Consider the following 7,366-nt stretch of genomic DNA (forward strand, 5'->3'; position numbering starts at 1 on the left):
TTCTATATAAACTGAACCATTTTGATAAAATAGAATAAAAGTGAAGTTTTTCTACAAAATATTAGAGTTTCGTAATCTTTTATCTTAGTGAGAGTGATTATCCTATGTTATTAAGTGATTCAAGAACACTTAGCAAATGACTTCTCATCCTTTGTGTGTTGCCTTCCTTGGAAAGAGTGATCCTTAATCAACCCTTTTGTAAATGGGTTCACATCACTTGGAGAGCAAAAAGGTGTTTAGGTTGACATAATTTCCAAAACATAGTATTTTGTATTTACTAAGAGGTTCGCACCCATGCTTATTTAAGGGAACTTTTAGTGCACATATAAAAAATTGATTAATATTGAATTTGAAAGACACCTTTATGTGCATTTGTGAGCTTTCCTCTTATGAGAATGTTTACTCTTAGTCTTATCTTGAACCTTGGTTTAAGTGGCGACAACCACCACTAATCTTGAGTGGCCTATTTCCCCAAGTGGCATGCCTCATCCCATTCTATATCCCTTTCTATTCTCTTCATCTTTTCCTATTCTATTCCATGTTATTTTATGTCGCTCTTTATGCTTCCACACCTTTTATATTCATTGTCATTGTCTTGTTCCTTTGTTTCTATTGACCTTCTCTTCTTTCTTTTGAGCTTTTGAAGTGCACCTTCACTTATAGATAACCTTTTGGTTAGCTTAATGTCAAATAATAATCTTCTTGGAATTTTCTTAAGAAAATTTAACAAAAACATCTTGCGCTCATTCTAGTTATAAAACAGATTCACATCAAAAGTTAGAGTATTTGTTATCATAAAAGTTATTAGATGGTTTATATGGATTATAATGTCTAATGGAGTTTATAGAATTATATCTTCTAGTCTAAACATCAATTCTAAATGATCATAACCATTAGTGATTCAGGGTCAAAGTTGTTAGCATTAAAAGCTAGAAACCCCATTAGATGAGTCTAAGGTTAAATATGTTTTGATGATAAGAAAATATATGATGAAACAAATAGAGACAACTAAATATAAATACTCCAAATAAGCTTAGATTAATTAAAACTATATCTTAGACAAAGCATTAGACATAAAAAAGGACTTGACAAACATTAAATTTCATTAGACATATGAACATAACCATTAGATGAGCCAAGAATGTGTGTACGTATTGCTTGTGAATATGAATATCTATATGCATATGGAAGTCTATATCAGATGACTAAGCCATTAGACGACTCAGGTTCTACACAAGTGTTAGACGACTTGGGTGAAGTTGAATACGTTAGACGATTGAGGACAATAAATTAGAGCATAAGGACCAAATGACTCAAATAGTGAAAGAGAAAAACATAGTATTAGAGAAGTAAACCTAGAGTAGCAAAATGTTGGACTTTTACAAAAGAGTAAATGAGTAAAAAGAAGGATTAGATGAATCAAGTCAAGCAAGTAGACAAGTAGGGGAAAATCATTAGATGGTCAGACAAGTCAATGCAAAAGGCATATAAAGGATACTAGATGAGTATTTATTAGATGAGTCAAACGCTAGCACAATAAGGCATTAAACGTATATCTATGTTAGACGAGTCAAAGTCAAATAAATGAGCTAAATGATGAAAACATCTATTAGACGATTACTTCCATTAGAAGATCTAACTAGAAGTTTGACTAGATGAATACTCGTTGTAACCTGGAGAGGTTTGTAGTTGTGATACCTGAAAAGGTTAAAGTCATACTTGGAGAGGAGTTCCTTGTGATACATGGAGAGGTTAAACTTGATGTAACCTCGAGAGGTTAAACCCGTTGTAACCTGGAGAGGTTAAAGTTGTTGTAACCTGGAGAGGTTGATATTCATGCTCATCAAAGGTGTTGATTAGTGAAATTCTTAAGTAATGGCTTAAGAGACGGGACATAACCATAATAAATCCTTGTATGCATTCTTCTTTTCTAATCCTTGAACTTTTCTCAATACATCCAACCACTTTTTATAACTCCAACTTTTACTTTTGAAAAATTTTCAATTTTGTTTTTCACCTCCCACTATTTTTAACTCCTCAAATTTTTCCAAATCAAACTTTGAGTTAATGTTACCTTCTAGGATACAATTAATTCAAAGTAAACACAAAAAATTTTGTGGAGTAGACCTTCAAAGTTTTCAAGTAAATTATTCTGAAAATAATATAAGGTCTTCTTCAAATGTTTCATTTAGATACATGTTGTTTATGACTCATAAAATTATTGGATTTGTGTTTGATGACACTTGCATATGGATCTTTGATCCCGGTGGAATGAGACACAAATTAACCAATAATAAGAAAGGGTTTTTGTCATAAAAGAACATGAATATTTCAGGACAAATTCTTTTCAAAAAGGAGGGTATGATGGATATCCCTAAAAGTTGACTCTTGTGTTGGAATGGATAGTCTTTCAAACATATACATCCAACACAAGACAAATAAAAGCTTTAAAGATGCTCCTACTCTCCAAGACCTTTATCATTCATTTGATTTAATGTGTATCATTCTTTGGAGCTATATTATTCATTTACTCACTATCATAACACTTGTTATAAGATAGGTATTTGAGCCCGATGTAAAAAGACATAACGACTCCAAAGAAGATGAGGAAGTTTGCCTTAGCCCAAGTTGAAGATTTGAGGGCAAATCCTTTTCAAGAGGGAGAGAATGATGACATACTCCATAGGGATGGTCAAGCATCTACAAAAAAAGTTGAAGTCATCTATGAAGATGATCTAAACTCTACCATTTGGACCACCTTTGGAGCCATCATGGAGCATAGCTTGAAGTAGTATAGGTTTAATATAGGCCATGCATTTTGGCCAAGTATTGTAGGTTTGTTTAAGTCTTGTAGTAAGGCCTAATTAATGTAGGTTTTTCCTTAGTTGAAAATCCAAACCATGTGGAAATTATGTCCCATGTGTCATACTTCCATTAGAGAAGATTTGTTTTTGGTAGTGGCCACTTCACACTCTAGGAATCAAGACGATTTTTTTTTTGTGAGTGGCCACATGTCCTCCAATCATTGGAGAGGATTTGTGGACACTTGTCCACTTCTTAGAAGACTTCATTTTTTGCCAATGAGTGAAAAGGTGGGAGGTCATGCTTTTAGGGTTTTTAGGAGACATCGTTAGCCTATAAATAAATGTGTCTCTTATCTTGTAATCATCTTTGATGTAGAGTAAAGTTATGCTGCCCATTTTTTTGGCTATACTATTCATTTTAAGATCAAGACTAGAGCAACCCATGAACCCCCTCTAGTCACCTTCCTCTTAGAGTTGACCTAACATCTCTTTAAGTCTTCAAACACCACACCACCACCATTTAACCAGCATATGGTCGTGAGCTTCTAGCCTCACAAACACCATAGCTTCCATATTTTCAACCCATATTGTTGATGATGCACCATATTTTTATACCATATATCTTCAAGGAAAATTCTCCATTGCATCCTTCTACCTTTGACCCAACCTGGCTAGGAGATTGTTTTGAGGGAGAGTGCACTAAAGGTAATTTAACAAACATGTTGACTTCTCCAATATTTCTTCATTTATAAAAAAGATGTGGACTAACTTTTTTATTATTTGGAGACTCGATTTTTTTTTCAAGGTAAATGAAGACTTGGAAAAAAAAGGTTTTTTGTTTAGAATTGGAAAATTGTGGAGGGAGAATACATGCAAACTTTGGAATGAGTTTTATAACCCATTTGTAAGAAGAAATGACCTTATCAAGAATGTGTCAGATGGTCTTAATAACATGGATCAATGGGTCTTTTTTGTTGATTATCGCCTCAAGACTTCCACAATGACATAAACTTTTTAATTAGTATAATTACAATAAGCTTTACTTGTTAATTTGAAAAAAGTTGATATTTTTTTTTTCGTTTTGTATGATACATGTAATATAAATAGAGATATAAGGAAAAAACAAACTATTCCTCACATTGGTGGTGTTAAGTCTTTACAAGAAGAAGGAATAATTTGGTATTTTTTTCATTGATATTTTGTTCTTAATTATAATATCTTCTAATCTTTTTACTAACAATTTTTCTTAAAACATATAGAAAAATGAGATTGATAAGAATATTGGGTTAGCTGTAATGTGGAAAACAACTCAAAAGAAAAAATGGCATCTATGTGAATGATAAGGTTATGAAGATTGAGGTAATTTCATTCCTTCCATTTTTTGTTGAATATATATTGAACATCACATATAATTTGTACCAGAGTTGTTTTGATAGTTTCTAGCCTTTCATATTTTATTAGTAAATGTTGTTCGTCACATATAATTTGTACCATAATTCTTTAGGCAGTTTTGAAGTCCCGAAAAATCTAGAAGAGGAAGGGGTTAAATAGTGTTAACAGAAAAAAATTTCACAATGTTTTTAATATATCACTTTCGTCGAGTATAAAGATTTTTACGTAAGTTGTTTAAATGCTCGACCTTGCGATTAATTTTAAAAGATAAGTTATTTTCAAGTGCTATTTAGAATATTCGCCGTAGTATTTGATGAAACTTCCTCTTTAATGAATAGTCGTTTAGTATAGGAAGCTCTTATATTTAAAACGAAAATGCAACTACAAGTTTTTATAAGAGAAACGTTGACAAAGAATAAAACAGTAGATGCACAAGTATTTTTATATTGGTAAATCCAACTAAGTTACGTACAGTCTTCTATAATGTTAGAGTGTTCCACTATAATCTTCAACAAGATTACAACTGAGTATTTTCACCACTCCAGGTTTCCCTAGGAAATCTTGGTATACCTTGATACGCTGCCTAGTTTACTTTCTCTTCTTTATTCGAACAATGTACTCATGGGCCACACAAGGATTTTTCATAGAAAATCGCTTTCTTTTAAAAAACAAATGCCTTTGTGTACCCAAGAGTTCATTGTGGTTTCTCTTAATTAAATAAGGACACGAGGGGAGATTGATGGGACACTTTGGGATTGCAAAATTTTTAGCTATTCTTCATAAGCATTTCTATTGGCCACACATGCATAAACATGTAGCTAAGTTTTGTAGTTAATGCATTCCATGTAAGCATGCTAAGTCCATCACCCATCCTCATGGTTTATACACTCCTCCTCTTGTGCCTAGTAGTCGTTAGGTAGATATTTCTATGGATTTTGTTTTGGGGTTACCTAGAAAACAGCGAGGGATGAACTCTATCTTTGTGGTAGTTGACCGTTTTTCAAAGAAGGATCATTTTATTTCATACCACAAAGTAGATGATGTTGTCCATATTGCTAATTTATTTCTTTAGAGAGGTTGTGTGTCTGCATGGTTTGCCTAAGACAATAGTCTTTGATAGAGATTTAAAGTTCCTTAGTCATTTCTGGCGATCTTTGTGGAACAAGTTGGGTATTAAACTCCTTTTCTCTACCACTTGTCATCCACAAATTGATAGTCAGACTGAGGTAACTAGTGGAACTTTGGGTCAACTATTGAGATGTTGTCTTGAGAGCAATCCACTGGGAAGATTTGCTACCCCATATTGAGTTTGCTTATAATAGGGATGTCAACTCTACCTCCTCTCACTCTCCTTTTCACATTGTTTATGGTTTCAACCCCCTCACTCCATTGGACCTTCTTCCCCTTCCTGATTTTGACTCCATGTGCTTAGATAGTGTGTTTAAAGCTTAGTTTGTTAAAGATTTGCATACTAGAGTTAAGACTCACATTGAGCACACCAATCAAAAGCATGCATCTAGTGTCAATAAGCATAGGAAGAAAGTCACTTTCTCTCCTAGTGATTGGGTCTGGATTCATTTGTGCAAGGATATATTTCCTTCACAAAGGAAGTTCAAACTCAATCCTTGAGGAGATGGTCTCTTTCAAGTCCTACGCAAAATAAATGATAATCATAGGAGATTGATTTGCCTAACGCTTATCATTTTCATTCTACTTTCAATGTGTCTAATCTTTCTCCTTTAGCAGATTTGCCAGATTCGTGGTCGAATGCTCTCCAACATGGGAGGATGCTCTCCAACGTGGTCAGACGCTTTTTGTACAGACTTGGAAGCATTTCAAGTCCCACATTCCTTAAAACTCTCCACTTACTTCATCCTTAAGGCTATATAAGCAATCTCATGGTCTCCTTTGTAACACACCTTTGATTGAAGGAATATAAGAGTGATTTGCATTCATTTGCTTATCTTCTTTGAGATAAAATTCTGTCTCTTAGGCATCTTTTGGGTCTTATCTTTTGAGGAGCAAGTGGCGATCCAAACTTGGCACTTATCTTGGATCATTTCTAGTGGGGTGTCTTCAATTCCTAAGTTTTCCTATCCTTTCTCTCTTCCATTTTAATCTTTTTAATTCCATTGCTTCTTTGTCTTGCTTAGTCTTAGGCTTAACTCTTTCTAAGCATGTTATTCCCTATCACTTAACTCTCCATGAAATATAGAAATAACATAAAAATAGAAGAAGAGGGGGTGAAGAACATTAGAGAAGAGAGAGACATCGAAATTTGAACTCTAAAAGGATTCCTAAGCTCTCCTAATGTGTTTCTCTAAGTCTCTTTAGATAGAAATTTGATTGAACTTTTTTTCAGGCTTTTCTATTGTTGTAATCTTGTTTATGATAATGTAATTTCCTCCAATCATCTTCTAAATAATCAAATATCTTCAAGATATATTTGATTGTTGAGGAGATCTAAAAATATTTGAGAAGATATTTGCTAGATTAAAAAAGATTTGACATATGTTATATTTTGATATTTAATGATATAGTCAAATAATTAAGTAAATTATCTTAAGATATATTTTTTTTCAAATTATCTTTAATCATAAACATTTATGAATTATCAAAGCCCTTTTAGTAGGAAAATATAGAGAAAACCACAAGATCCAAGTTTTGTTGTCTGTTCCCTTTTCATGCTATGCTTGGATTGACTTCTTTTGGCCTTGATTATTTGCTATTCTTGGATTTACCTTTAATGTGTCATGACACTTTAACCAAATTATATTCACACCTCCATGATGTCAAGTGCAGCTACACTAGCACACCTTAAAATATTCAAAGAGCATTTATGCAACTAAAAAGATATTTTTTATCATGTTTTTGTATCTCATGCTCAAAAACCCAATTATAACAAATCCTAATTATCATATTCTATTAAAATACAAAAACCAATTAAGAATCCAATATTAAATGCTAAATGAGGGCATCAACATGCACTCACCAGTTACAAATTCACAATGGCCTCAAAGACTATTTTGTGTCACATAAATTGATTACATGATTTAATTATGCTATTTTAAGTACTTTATAAATTTGAGTATTCTTAATTGGATATTTATTAAAAAAATTATTTTATTAAATATTTAAAATATTTTTACTTTTAAGTATTTTTTATTTTT

This window comes from Vigna angularis, chromosome 2 (assembly GCF_016808095.1).
Source record: "Vigna angularis cultivar LongXiaoDou No.4 chromosome 2, ASM1680809v1, whole genome shotgun sequence".
Classification (NCBI taxonomy): domain Eukaryota; kingdom Viridiplantae; phylum Streptophyta; class Magnoliopsida; order Fabales; family Fabaceae; genus Vigna; species Vigna angularis.